General features: G+C 48.4%; 1 protein-coding gene across 1 annotated transcript in view; it reads right to left on the bottom strand.

Annotated features, from left to right (window-relative positions):
• Positions 1-11,293, bottom strand: part of HRH1 (histamine receptor H1) — a 187,520-nt gene extending 176,227 nt beyond the window's left edge. Inside the window, exons 1-3 of the mRNA XM_055558448.1 lie at positions 11,139-11,293; positions 6,694-6,805; positions 1,599-2,140 (exon numbers count right to left, since the gene is read on the bottom strand). The gene's annotated coding sequence lies outside the window, so the exon portion shown is untranslated. The remainder of the gene's footprint in view (positions 1-1,598; positions 2,141-6,693; positions 6,806-11,138) is intronic.
• Positions 11,294-12,956: the final 1,663 nt, after the last annotated feature.

The following is a 12,956-nucleotide window of genomic DNA, read 5'->3' as shown; positions in this document are numbered from 1 at the left end:
GCTAGTTGGGATGCTTTCTGATCCATGAATAATTGAATACGGCCAATGAGATCTTTAAATTAACTCCACTGAATTTTTTTGTTTGTTTGTTTTTAACAGCCCGGATGAAGCGCAGTGGTTAAAAGAATGGGCCTGGTTTTCTGTCTGGGTTCAAACCCTGTCTCCATCACTTCTTAGCCGAGTAACCTTGGAAAACTCTCCTAAGCTCTTGGGGCCTCAGTATCCTCCTCTGTAAAATGGGACTATGGCTAGACCCCGGGAGAAGGAAATGGCAACCCATTCCAGTATTCTTGCCTGCAAAATCCCAGGGATGGAGGAGCCTGGCGGGCTATAGTTCAAGGGGTGGCAAAGATTCGGACACAAATGAGCGGCTGAGCTCCCAGTACACGTGACTAGACACCCACCTCGCAGAGTGAGTGAGTAGCACCAACAAGGAAACGGGCATGAAAAAACGGGTCGAAACTGAACAAATGTTAGGGAACAGTAGGACATGAACAAGACCCGAGTGGGCTGCCAAGCACAGCGTACGATGGAAGTTTCATCAGTTATAGTTACAGCAGCAGCTGGATTCTCTCCCGCTACGGCAGCGGGAGGCCCTTTTATATTTTTAAAATGATTCTCTTTCTAAGAGGGGCAATGCGGCAACTAGAAAGCCTGTGGACTCGGGGTTCAGACTGTGGGTGGACACTGAGCAGGGCCACCCCCTCTCTGAGCCTCACTTTCCTCCTCTGGATTAAAATGCGCCGTCTGTGCAGGGGGCCCCTGAGGGTGAGGTGACACAGGGGCCCAGCCCCCCCCTCCCCCGGCCCAGACTCAGCCTCCCCGAGGGGGGAGCTTCCTGGTCTGCCTTTGTGTTGGGGTTGTCACGGGAGTGGAAGTTTGGCTCAGGAGCACAGATGGCTCCAGGCCATTAAGGGAATGCTGGTGTGTGTTTACTGCTCGGCAGGCTCAGCCAGCGTCCTGCTCTTCTGCTTTCTGCACACGGAGAGGAAGGCACAGCCTTCGGTGCCAGGAGGCAATCAGGATTCCTGGCTCCCCTGCCTTCCTCTGGCTGACCAGAAATAGGGCTCAGGGGGCTGCTCCAGGGAGAGGCAGGGCTTTGATCTCAGATGGACCTGGACTGATTCTGTCCCATACATTTAAAGTATGCTTTTCAACTGTGTTGTTGGAGAAGACTCTTGAGAGTCCCCTGAACTGCAAAGAGATCAAACCAGTCAATCCTAAAGGAAATCAACCCTGAATATTCACTGGGAGGACTGATGCTGAAGCTCCAATGCTTTGGCCACCTGTTGCAAAGAGCCGACTCATTGAAAAACACCCTGATGCTGGGAAAAATTGAAGGCAGGAGGAGAAGGGGACGGCAGAGGATGAGAAGGTTGGATGGCATCAGCAACTCAATGGACACGAGTCTGAGCAAACTCCGGGAGATGGTAAAGGACAGAAGAGCCTATCATGCTGCAGTCCATGGGGTCGCAAAGAGTAGGACAGGACTTAGCGACTGAACAACATACATTTTAAACCACGTCCTCTTAGGCAAGTGCCTTCAAGCTCTGATCCTACGTTTTGATCTTTCAAATGGAGATAACCATAGTCCTTACCTTTGTTACGGGGCGCCCTTCTCGTGCAGAGTCAGGGTGTCTTCTATTCTTGTTGTCACAGATGAAGACGGGCCTGGTGTCACCTTCTGACCAGGAGCACAGCCAGGCCTCCTCCACAGCTGCAGGGAGTGCGGCGGGACGTGTGCACTTGACAAGGTCCACCGAGCGCTTGACACAGAGCACGTGCCCACAAGAGCTTGTTCCTGCTCCTCCAAATCTCTAAGGCAGGTCTGAGATGCCCCAGAATGTCTTTGGACATTGTGGTCATTATTGCTTTCTGCTCAGCCCCTTCCAACTCCCAAGGGCTTCAGGTCTCCTTCCCCCAGGGCAGCCCCATGAGGTCTTGTCACCTCGCAGAGGAGGAAACTCAGCAGGGAGACTCTCACCAGGGCAGAGCCGCCAGGGGATAGCAACTGTACCCTCTTCATCTGCTTCCCGTCCATCATTCATTCATTCAGCAAGTATTTAGTGAGTGTGTACCGTGTGCTGTGGCCGTGAAGTAGTTGACAGGACTGATCATCTTGGCTGATGGAGTTTATTGTCTAGATGGGAGAGAGGGACATGAGTAAATGAATTAACAACACAAGGAGCTTTTAATAACAAATTTACAGCCCAGGCCCCAGGCATTTCTGCTGGCCGCCCCCCGCCGTCCCCCCGCCCCCCCTCCACCCCACACCGCTCCCAGTCTCAGGAGTGGCAGAGTTTTCTGGAAAAGCCCATCTTTCTAAAGCCTCAGCTCCTCCCGACAGTCACTCTAAACTGCACTTCTAAAGAGTGTCCAGCAGGAGCGCCGTCTCCACCAGCAGATCTATGGATCTGCTTTTTTTTTTTTTGCCATGCCTTGTGGGTTGTGGGGTCTTAGTTCCCCAACCAGGGACTGAACCCATGCCCTAGGCAGCAAAAGATTGGAGTCCTAACCACTGGACTGCCAGGGAGTTCCCTGGATCTGCTGTTGATCCAGGTGGGCATGGGGAGTGTTGGTGAGAAACAGATTTGTTCCCTCCTCCTCCTCTCTGGACTTCCTATTTCCTCGACCCTCAAAAACTTTGTTGTTCAGTCACTCAATCGTGCCTGACTCTGTGCGAGCCCATGGACTACAGCATGCCAGTCTTCCCTGTCCTTCACTCTCTCCCAGAATTTGCTCAAAGTCATGTCCATTAAGTTGATGGTGCCATCCACCTATCTCATCCTCTGTCGCCTTGGAGGGCAGGAGATGCCCAGACAAGCTCCAGAGGACCCTTGTGCCTGGGGTTTGGGTTGTGGAGGGTAGCACTGGAAGGCCCTTGGTGACTGCAGATATGCAAAGAAGACGGATCTCCAACACATATGTCTCTCTTAGAATTCAGGGAGCCCAAGGCTGTGCAGTGCTGGAGTGGCCAAGAGGAGATACCCCATGCCCGAGGTCAGGGGTGGCAACCGAGAGGAGATACCCCACGCCCGAGGGCAGGAGTGGGCGCTGTGCTTTGCTGGAGCAGCCGTGAAGAGATACCCCACATCCAAGGTAAGGGAAACCCAAGTAAGACGGTAGGTGCTGCGAGAGGGCATCAGAGGGCAGACACATTGAAACCACAATCACAGACAACTAGCCAATCTGATCACACAGACCACAGCCTTGTCTGACTCAGTGAGACTAAGCCATGCTGGTGGGGCCACCCAAGACGGGCGGGTCATGGTGGAGAGGTCTGACAGAATGTGGTCCACTGGAGAAGGGAATGGCAAACCACTTCAGTATTCTTGCCTTGAGAACCCCATGAACAGTGTGAAAAGGCAAAATGATAGGACACTGAAAGAGGAACTCCCCAGGTCAGTAGGTGCCCAATATGCTACTGGAGATCAGTGGAGAAATAACTCCAGAAAGAATGAAGGGATGGAGCCAAAGCAAAAACAATACCCAGTTGTGGATGTGACTGGTGAAAGAAGCAAGATCCAATGCTGTAAAGAGCAATGTTGCATAGGAACCTGGAATGTTAGGTCCATGAATCAAGGCAAATTGGAAGTGGTCAAACAGGAGATGGCAAGACTGAATGTCGACATTCTAGGAATCAGCAAACTGAAATGGGCTGGAAGGGGTGAATTTAACTCAGATGACCATTATATCTACTACTGTGGGCAGGAATCCCTTAGAAAGAAATGGAGTAGCCATCATGGTCAACAAAAGAGTCTGAAATGCAGTACTTGGATGCAATCTCAAAAACGACAGAACGATCTCTGTTCATTTCCAAGGCAAACCATTCAATATCACGGTAATCCAAGCCTATGCCCCGACCGGTAATGCTGAAGAAGCTGAAGTTGAATGGTTCTATGAAGACCTACAAGACCTTTTAGAACTAACACCCAAAAAAGATGTCCTTTTCATTATAGGGGACTGGAATGCAAAAGTAGGAAGTCAAGAAGCACCTGGAGTAACAGGCAAATTTGGCCTTGGAGTACAGGATGAAGCAGGGCAAAGGCTAATAGAATTTTGCCAAGAGAACGCACTGGTCATAGCAAACATCCTCTTCCAACAACACAAGAGAAGACTCTACGCATGGATATCATCAGACAGTCAACACCAAAATCAGATTGATTATATTCTTTGCAGCCAAAGATGGAGAAGCTCTATACAGTCAGCAAAAACAAGACCAGGAGCTCACTGGGGCTCAGATCATGAACTCCGTATTACCAAATTCAGACTTAAATTGAAGAAAGTGGGGAAAGCCACTAGACCATTCAGGTATGACCTAAATCAAATCCCTTATGATTATACAGTGGAAGTGAGAAATGGATTTAAGGGACTAGATCTGATAGACAAGAGTGCCTGATAAACTATGGATGGAGGTTCATGACATTGTACAGGAGACAGGGAGCAAGACCATCCCCAAGAAAAAAAAAAGCAAAAAAGCAAAGTGGCTTTCTGAGGAGGCCTTACAAATAGCTGAGAAAAGAGAAGTGAAAAGCACAGGAGAAAAAAAAAGATATACCCATTTGAATGCAGACTTCCAAAAAATAGCAAGGAGATATAAGAAAGCCTTCTTCAGTGATCAATGCAAAGAAATAGAGGAAAACAATAGAATGGGAAAGACTAGAGATCTCCTCAAGAAAATTAGAGATACCAAGGGAACATTTCATGCAAAGATGGGCTCGATAAAGGACAGAAATAGTAGGGACCTAACAGAAGCAGAAGATATTAAGAAAAGGTGGCAAGAATACACAAGAACTGTACCAAAAAGATCTTCACAACCCAGATAATCATGACGGTGTGATCACTCACCTAGGGCCAGACATTCTGGAATGTGAAGTCAAGTGGGCCTTAGAAAGCATCACTACGAACAAAGCTAGTGGAGGTGATGGAATTCCAGTTGAGCTATTTCAAATCCTAAAAGATAATGCGGTGAAAGTGCTGCATTCAATTTGTCAGCAAATTTGGAAAACTCAGCAGTGGCCACAGGACTGGAAAAGGTCAGTTTTCATTCTAATCCCAAAGAAAGGCAATGCCAAAGAATGCTCAAACTGCCACACAATTGCATTCATCTCACACGTGGCTCAGAGGTTAAAGCATCTGCCTGGAATGTGGGAAACCCGGGTTTGATCCCTGGGTCGGGAAGATACCCTAGAGAAGGAAATGGCAACCCACTCCAGTACTCTTGCCTGGAGAATCCCATGGAGGGAGGAGCCTGGTAGGCTACAGTCCATGGGGTCGCAAAGAGTTGGACACGACTGAGCGACTTCACTTTCTTTCTTTCACACGCTAGTAAAGTAATGCTCAAAATTCTCTAACCCAGGCTTCAACAGTACATGAACCGTGAACTTCCAGATGTTCAAGCTGGATTTAGAAAAGGCAGAGGAACCAGAGATCAAATTGCCAACATCTGCTGGATCATCGAAAAAGCAAGAGAGTTCCAGAAAAACATCTATTTCTGCTTTATTGACTATGCCAAAGCCTTTGATTGTGTGGATCACAATAAACTGTGGAAAATTCTGAAAGAGATGGGAATACCAGACCACCTGACTTGCTTCTTGAGAAACCTGTATCCAGTCAGGAAGCAACAGTTAGAACTGGACACTGAACAACAGACTGGTTACAAATAGGAAAAGGAGTACGTCAAGGCTGTAAATTTTCACCCTGCTTATTTAACTTATATGCAGAGTACATCATGAGAAATGCCAGGCTGGATGAAGCACAAGCTGGAATCAAGATTGCTGGGAAAGAAATATCAATAACCTCAGATATGCAGATGACATCACCGTTATGGCAGAAAGTGAAGAGGAACTGAAGAGCCTCTTGATGAAAGTGAAATAGGAAAGTGAAAAAGTTGGCCTAAAGCTCAACATTCAGAAAACTAAGATCATGGCATCTGGTCCCATCACTTCATGGCAAATAGATGGGGAAACAGTGGAAACAGTGGCTGATTTTATTTTTCTGGGCTCCAAAATCACTGCAGATGTTGAAATGAATCACTGCCGCCATGAAATTAAAAGACACTTACTCCTTGGAAGGAAAGTTATGACCAACCTAGACAGCTTATTAAAAAGCAGAGACATTACTTTGCCAACAAAGGTCCGTCTAGTCAAGGCTATGGTTTTTCCAGTAGTCATGTATGGATGTGAGAGTTGGACCATAAAGAAAGCTGAGCGCTGAAGAATTGATGCTTTTGAACTGTGGTTTTGGAGAAGACTCTTGAGAGTCCCTTGTTCTGCAAGCAAATCAACCCAGTCAATCCTAAAGGAAATCAGTCCTGAATACTCATTGGAAGGACTGATGCTGAAGCTGAAACTTCAGTACTCTGGCCACCTGACGCAAAAAACTGACTCATTTGAAAAGACCCTGATGCTGGGAAAGATTGAGGGCAGGAGGACAAGGGGGTAACAGGATGAGATGGCTGGATGGCATCACCTACTCAATGGACATGAGTTTGAGTAAACTCCAGGAATTGGTGATGGATAGGGAGGACTTGCGTGCTATAGTCCATGGGGTCTCAAAGAGTCGGACACGACTGAGCGACTAAACTGAACTGAAGGCATTTTCTATCCGGCACTGCTCTCCCCCAGCCGTCTCATTTGCTAAAGGCAGAGCTTCTGGCCAGCAGCCCGGTCTTGGGGTCGGGGGGGAAGATACCTTCAAGGAGGTGGCAGACCTGCCTCTCGGCTGCTCCTGACCGGTGGGGACAGAACAAAGGCCTGGGAGTTAGAAGACCTGGCTGCAGGCTTACTGGCTCCTAGGGTCATTACTGCAAAGAAACGTAAGTCAGTGTGAGATGCAGAAACCGTGTTCATTTTAGAGGGATTGTGTGAGGGCTTGCAGCTTTCCCATAGTCTGGCTACCAGGCTACAGGGAACTGAAGTTGTGGACAGAATTCCAGCCCTACAGTGACATTTATTAAGCAACAATTATGAGCAAGCAGGCCCCAAAGAGTTCATGCAACATGATATTAATTCACGAAGTCTTAGGGACTTTCTGGTGGTTGGTACACCTTCCACTACAGGGGGCACGGGCTGGATGCCTGATTGGGGAACCAAGGTCCCACATTGCTATGGGGTGTGGCCAAAAATTAAAAAGAAAAAAATCAATAAATCTTAGACAGAGGTAAGAATATTCCAGAGCCACATTCTGCAACTATTAAGAGTCCCCATCAGGCAACCAGAATCTCCCTACATCAGTGGCCGGATACAGAGCCATCTGGAGAGCTCATGGAGTCTCACCCCTCTTCCTGCTAGGGGAGGGAGTGTCTCTAAAACATTTTAGCCAAGCTACATACACTCAATAACAGCAAATTCATCAACAAGTGCCTGTTGCTAGCAACCATTAAGCTGGCTGACAAGCCACTGATTTCACCTCTGAAAAAACACTGATTTTTAAGTCATTATGTGAATTAGCAAAATCTCTGGTGTTGATCAACACCAAAGATAAAGCTTTTGTCCAAGTGGCTGCTGGAGCCAGCGAGGCCTTCTTGGAGGGGATGCCAGCTGGACCGTGCATTCCAGACTAAAGCAACTGAAAACTACTCTGGAACTGCAGCTTCGACACGAACATAGGTTCCTATCCCATCGTCGTCTCTGAAGTGCTTTAGACTTGACATCATGGTGGCAAGCTCCTGACAGCGCCCCCACTGGCTCTCTCCATGTCTCCATCTCTAAGGTCACTCCTGCCCCAGACACTTGTCACAGACTCTGGCTCTGGGGCAGACCCTTGGGCAGGGCTCTTCCTGGCTCCCTGCAGACAAGTCTGTGCATTTTTCAATACCTGCCTTCCTTCCTTCCTCCCCCACCCCCATTGGCAATATTACTGACGCATAACACTGTATTCGCTTTGAACTCTGGTGGCCTCACCTGCAGCAGCTTGAAGCAGGGGTTTGGTTCCCAGCCCAGAGACTGAGGTTGGGTCTCAGCAGTGGCAGCATCAAATCCTAGTCACTAGACCAGTGGGGCTTCCCAGGGGGCGATAGTGGTCAAGAACCCACTTGCCAGTGCAGGAAACACAAGAGACGTGGGTTTGATCCCTGTGTTGGGAAGATCCCCTGGAGGAGGGCAGAGCATCCCACTCCAGGATTCTTGCCTGGAGAATCCCATGGACAGAGAAGCCTGGCGGGCTACAGTCCACGGGGTCGCAAAGAGTTGGACATGACTCAGCCCGTGCACAAGCAAAAACAGACTATAGTGGTCAGTATAAAGGCCCTGGCCCCTCAGCTTTGCAGGAAAAAATCCCACAAAGACAGAAAGGAGAGAAACAAGTCAAGTGTTTATTAGGAGGAAAAAGAATACGTGCGGCTGGACACACGAGTGAACTCAGAGAGTCGCACCCTCATGGAGGTACTCTGAGTCACTTATATGCAGCATTTTTTCCAGGTTTCCTTTGGCCAATTATCTGGACTTGCCTGGCTCTGAGCCCATGTTTGGTTCATCTCAGGATCCTCCCACGTGTGCCTGCATGCCTCTCAGTCAAGACGGATTCCACCAAAGGGGCCTATGGGTAGGTAGACTTAGCATCACTCCCCTTTTGACCTCCTTGGGGCCTTTCTGTGCAGGAGTAGCTGGGGAATGAGAGTGTAGTCTCTTTCTCCTGACTCCGAGAACAAAATGTATGTGGTCTCCTATCTTCTGTCCAGGCAGGGCCCAGCCTCCTCCTCTGACTGTCTTGGTATTCTTGTCTCAGAGTATCGATCTGAGGGATCGATACAGGGAATGAAATCTCCAAGTGCTTCACCCTGCGGGGCCCATCTACTTCCCGCCTCTGTTTCAGGCGTACAACATAATGATTCAATATTTGTATGTATTGTGAAATGATCACTGCAGTAAGTCTAGTGAACTTTCATCACCAGTTACAATTCTTTTCTTGTGATGAGAGCTTCTAACACTTACTCTCCTAGCAACTGTCAAATATGGAACACAGGGTTACTAACTATGCATCACCACACCTTACATCCCACGACTTTCTTAGTGTACACACTGGAGATTTGTACCTTTTGGTGCCCTTTGCTCATGTCTCCCACCTCTCAACACCCCCACCTCTGGAAACCACTGATTTCTTCTCTGTATCCACGAGCTCAGTTTTGTGTGTTTAGACTCCACATATAAGTGAGATCGCACAGTATTTGTCTTTCTCTGGATTATTTCACTTAGCACAGTGCCCTCGAGGTCCATACATGCAGGGGTAAATGGCAGGATTTCCTTCTTTTTAAAATGTATTTATTTATATTTTGGCTGCTCTGGGTCTTCCTTGCTATTGTGCGGGCGTCCTCTAGTTATGGCAAGCATAGGCGACCCTTAGACGCAGTACGTGGGCTTCTCAGGGGGGTGGTTTCTCTGGCTGTGGCACACAGGTGCTAAGCATACGGGCTGACTTGTCCCCAGGCAAGTAGGGTCTTCCTGGACCAGGGATTGAACCTGCGTCCCCTGCATTGGCAGGTGGACTCCTATCCACGGGACCACCAGGGAAGTCCAAGATTTCCTTCTTCTTATGGCTGAATAATATTCCATTTTGTGTGTGTGTGTGAGTGAGGCAGAGATATGTCAATAATGTATATATATATATATAATATATATATATATCTCACATATCAGTATCACATTTTCTTTATCCATTCACTCACTGATGGACACTCAGGCTGTTTCTAACTCTTGGCTATTGTCAGTAATGCTGCAAGGCACATGGGGGCGCAGGAATCTTTTCCAATCAATGTTTCTGCTTCCTTCAGATAAATACCCAAATGTGGAGTTGCTGTATTCCTGGGTAGTTTTTATTGTTTGAGGGCCTCCACCCTGTTTTCCAAAGAGGTTGCATCAAATTACACTCCCGCCAGTAGCTCCCGAGGCTTCCCTTTTCTCTACGCCCCTTCCTGACCAACACTTGGAGTTTCTTGTCTTTTGGGTGATAGCCACTCCGTCCTGGCTTTGATTTGCATTTTCCTGATGATGAGCGATGTTGAGTATTTTTCCATGTACCTGTTGGCCATCGATAAGTCTTCTTTGGAAGACCGCGTGTTCAGATCCTCTGCCCATTTTTAAATCGGAGTCTTTGTTCACACCTTTCATTTTGGCGACAGCAGCCCTGCCAGCCAGTTGGGCTTCCCTCTGCCGAGAGGTCACCGTTTCTCCTCCAAAGGCCTCCATCCCAGAGTGCTTATCCTGGGGACAATGTGTCTGCTGCTGGAAGAATCAAGCCTTATCCCCAACACTTGTTCAACTGGTCATTTGCACAGTAACAATTTGCGGGGCTATTTTTCATGTGTCGGCGACGGTGCCAGTGTTAGTTTCTGTCTCTCCAGTTAGACCATTTGCTGTGCCTTCTGGGCCTAGTGCATCCTGGGGCTCAGGAAATATCGCAGTAGTGTGTGGATGAATGGCAGGAGAGGAAAACCTGGTTCAGGGCTGTGGATGCCTGAGCAGAAGCACGGCTACAGAAGCAGCATAGCCTCTCCCTGATGCTTCCTTGGCCCCTCTATTTAACGCTTCTCCCAGGTTGGGTTAAGCCTTGAGAGACAGGATGAATTAACTGCAAGGCTTCCTTCTCTGGCTGAGAGCCCTGTAAGAGTGACTTCAGTTAGCTGATTGCCAGAGCGAGAGGTTCTTTTCCTTGCCTGACTGCCCTGGGATTCTTAAAAGCTGAAACCTGGTGCCGCTGCAGTGGTTGAGGGAGACAGAGGGAAAGACATTGAAAGGGCAGATGGAGAGAGTGAGTCAGAGCCAGCTAACATCCGCTGAGATTTCCCTCCGTCTCAGCCAAGCTTGGAGGGAGACTTAGAGATGGAAGGCTGAAATATAACCAGGCCCTTGCCTTTAAGGAACTTGGAGTCTAGACCATGGACCAGCAAACTCCAACCAGTGGGCTGACTCTGGCCCATGGATTGCTCTTGTAAATAAAGTTTTATTGGAACACAGCCAGGCTCATTCATTTGAGTACTGTTTACGGCTGTGTTCCGGGCTTCCCAGGTGGCGCTAGTGGTAAAGAACCCACCTGCCGATGCTGGAGACATAAGAGATGCGGGTTCAATCCCTGGGTTGGGGATCCCTGGGTTGGGAAGATACCCTGGAGAAGGGAATGGCAACCCACTCCAGTATTCTTACCTGGGAAATCCCATGGACAGAGGACGTGGCGGGCTACAGCCTGTAGGGTCGCACAGGTCAGACACGACTGAAGTGACGTATGACTGCACGCATGCACGCATGGCTGCTTTCACTCAATGACAGCATTGAATATTTGCAACAGGAACTGTATGTGGCCATCAAGCCTAAAAGATTGACAGTCTGCAGGAAAAGGGAAGGCTGCCAGGCCCTGGGGCAGAGCCCAGGCAGACATGCAGTCAGAAAGAGAAGCAGAGAGAAGCGTGGGGGAAGTGAAAGTACATGCAGCTGGAAAACCGGGGAGAACAGGATACACCTGCCTTGTGATGTGATGCGGGGCCAGCAGTTCCCCAAATATCCCACTTGCCATCCTTTGCCAGGACGAAACCCCACTATCCACAGCCTGTTCCTTTGGCATGATCAGTGCTTTTGAACATGCTGCTGGGGAGAGTCATTCACCCTCAACTCACACCCTGACTGTGGATTAGCCGACGAGATCGGGCAGGAGGAGGCAAGGCTGCCCAGGCTTTCCGAAGTCTGGAAGACGGGAGGGGGAAAGTCAGCAGCATTATAAGCCAAAGCAGCCGTGTTTATCAGAGATGAGCCCGCTGCGAGGGTGTCTCTGAGACTGCGGTTTCTGAAAGGTGGGGTCGCAGGTGTGACTTAGGGGTCACTTGCCCCCTAAAAGCAGAGCTGCCCTTCCTGCTCCCCCAAACCTTGCAGACTGCCTCCGTACATGCAGGTGTGGACACCCAGATCTGCACACGTGTGCACACTTGCATACATCCGGTGCACTAGTGTGTGTTAGGGATGTGTTCACATTTTGTCTCAGGGGTGGTGGTGGGTAAACTTTATACTTCATAGTCAACAAGAGTCTGAAATGCAACTGACTCATTAGAGAAGACCCTGATGCTGGGAAAGATTGAGGGCAGGAGGAGAAGGGGATGACAGAGGATGAGATGGTTGGAGGGCATCACCGACTCAATGGACATGCGTTTGAGCAAGCTCCAGGAGATGGTGATGGACAGGGAAGCCTGGCGTGCTGCAGTCCATGGGGTTGCAGAGTTGTACACGCCTGAGCAACCGAACAACAACTTTAAGACAAAGGTTTCAAAATTATCAATACAAATTTAGGTATACAAGTACATATGTTTTCAGAGGTTTAAAAATGGACAAATACCAGAAACATCACAAAAGCTAGAAAATTCATATATATTTTATTAACTCCCTGATATTATTGCAAATGAGTTTTCTACTCTTTTTTTTGGGGGGGGGTGCTGTAAACTGTGACAGGCTCTTCAATCCTCTATTTCAAAAAGAAAAATGCATCCCTATGCCCATAGCAGCACTATTCACGATAGTCAGACGTGGAAACAACCTGCGTGCCCATCAGCAGATGAATGGACAGAGATGCAGCGCATGTGCACAGTGGAGTACTATTCAGCCACAAAAAGAATGGAGGCAGGCCATTTTCAGCAACATGATAGGCCTACAGATTATTGCACCAAGTGAAGCAAGTCAGAAAGAGAAAGACAAATACCACATGACATCATTTATATGTGGAATCTAAAATAACGACAGAAAGGGACGTGTCTATGAAACAGACTCACAGACAGAGAGAGCGGTCTTGTGATTGCCAAGGAGGCAGGAAGCTGAGGTTAGCAGGCACAGGCTGCTAGACTGAGTGAACAGCAAGGTCCTCCTGTGCAGCAAGGGAGCTACTTTCAGTCTCCTGTCATTAAACCATAATGGAAAAGAATTTTTGAAAAGAATGTATGTACACATATATGTATAACTAAATCGCTTTGCTATACAGCAGAC

The sequence above is a fragment of the Bubalus kerabau genome, chromosome 20, assembly GCF_029407905.1.
Source record: "Bubalus kerabau isolate K-KA32 ecotype Philippines breed swamp buffalo chromosome 20, PCC_UOA_SB_1v2, whole genome shotgun sequence".
Lineage (NCBI taxonomy): Eukaryota > Metazoa > Chordata > Mammalia > Artiodactyla > Bovidae > Bubalus > Bubalus kerabau.
The sequence above is the reverse complement of the archived record's forward strand: the minus strand, read 5'-3'. Positions and strand labels throughout refer to the sequence as shown.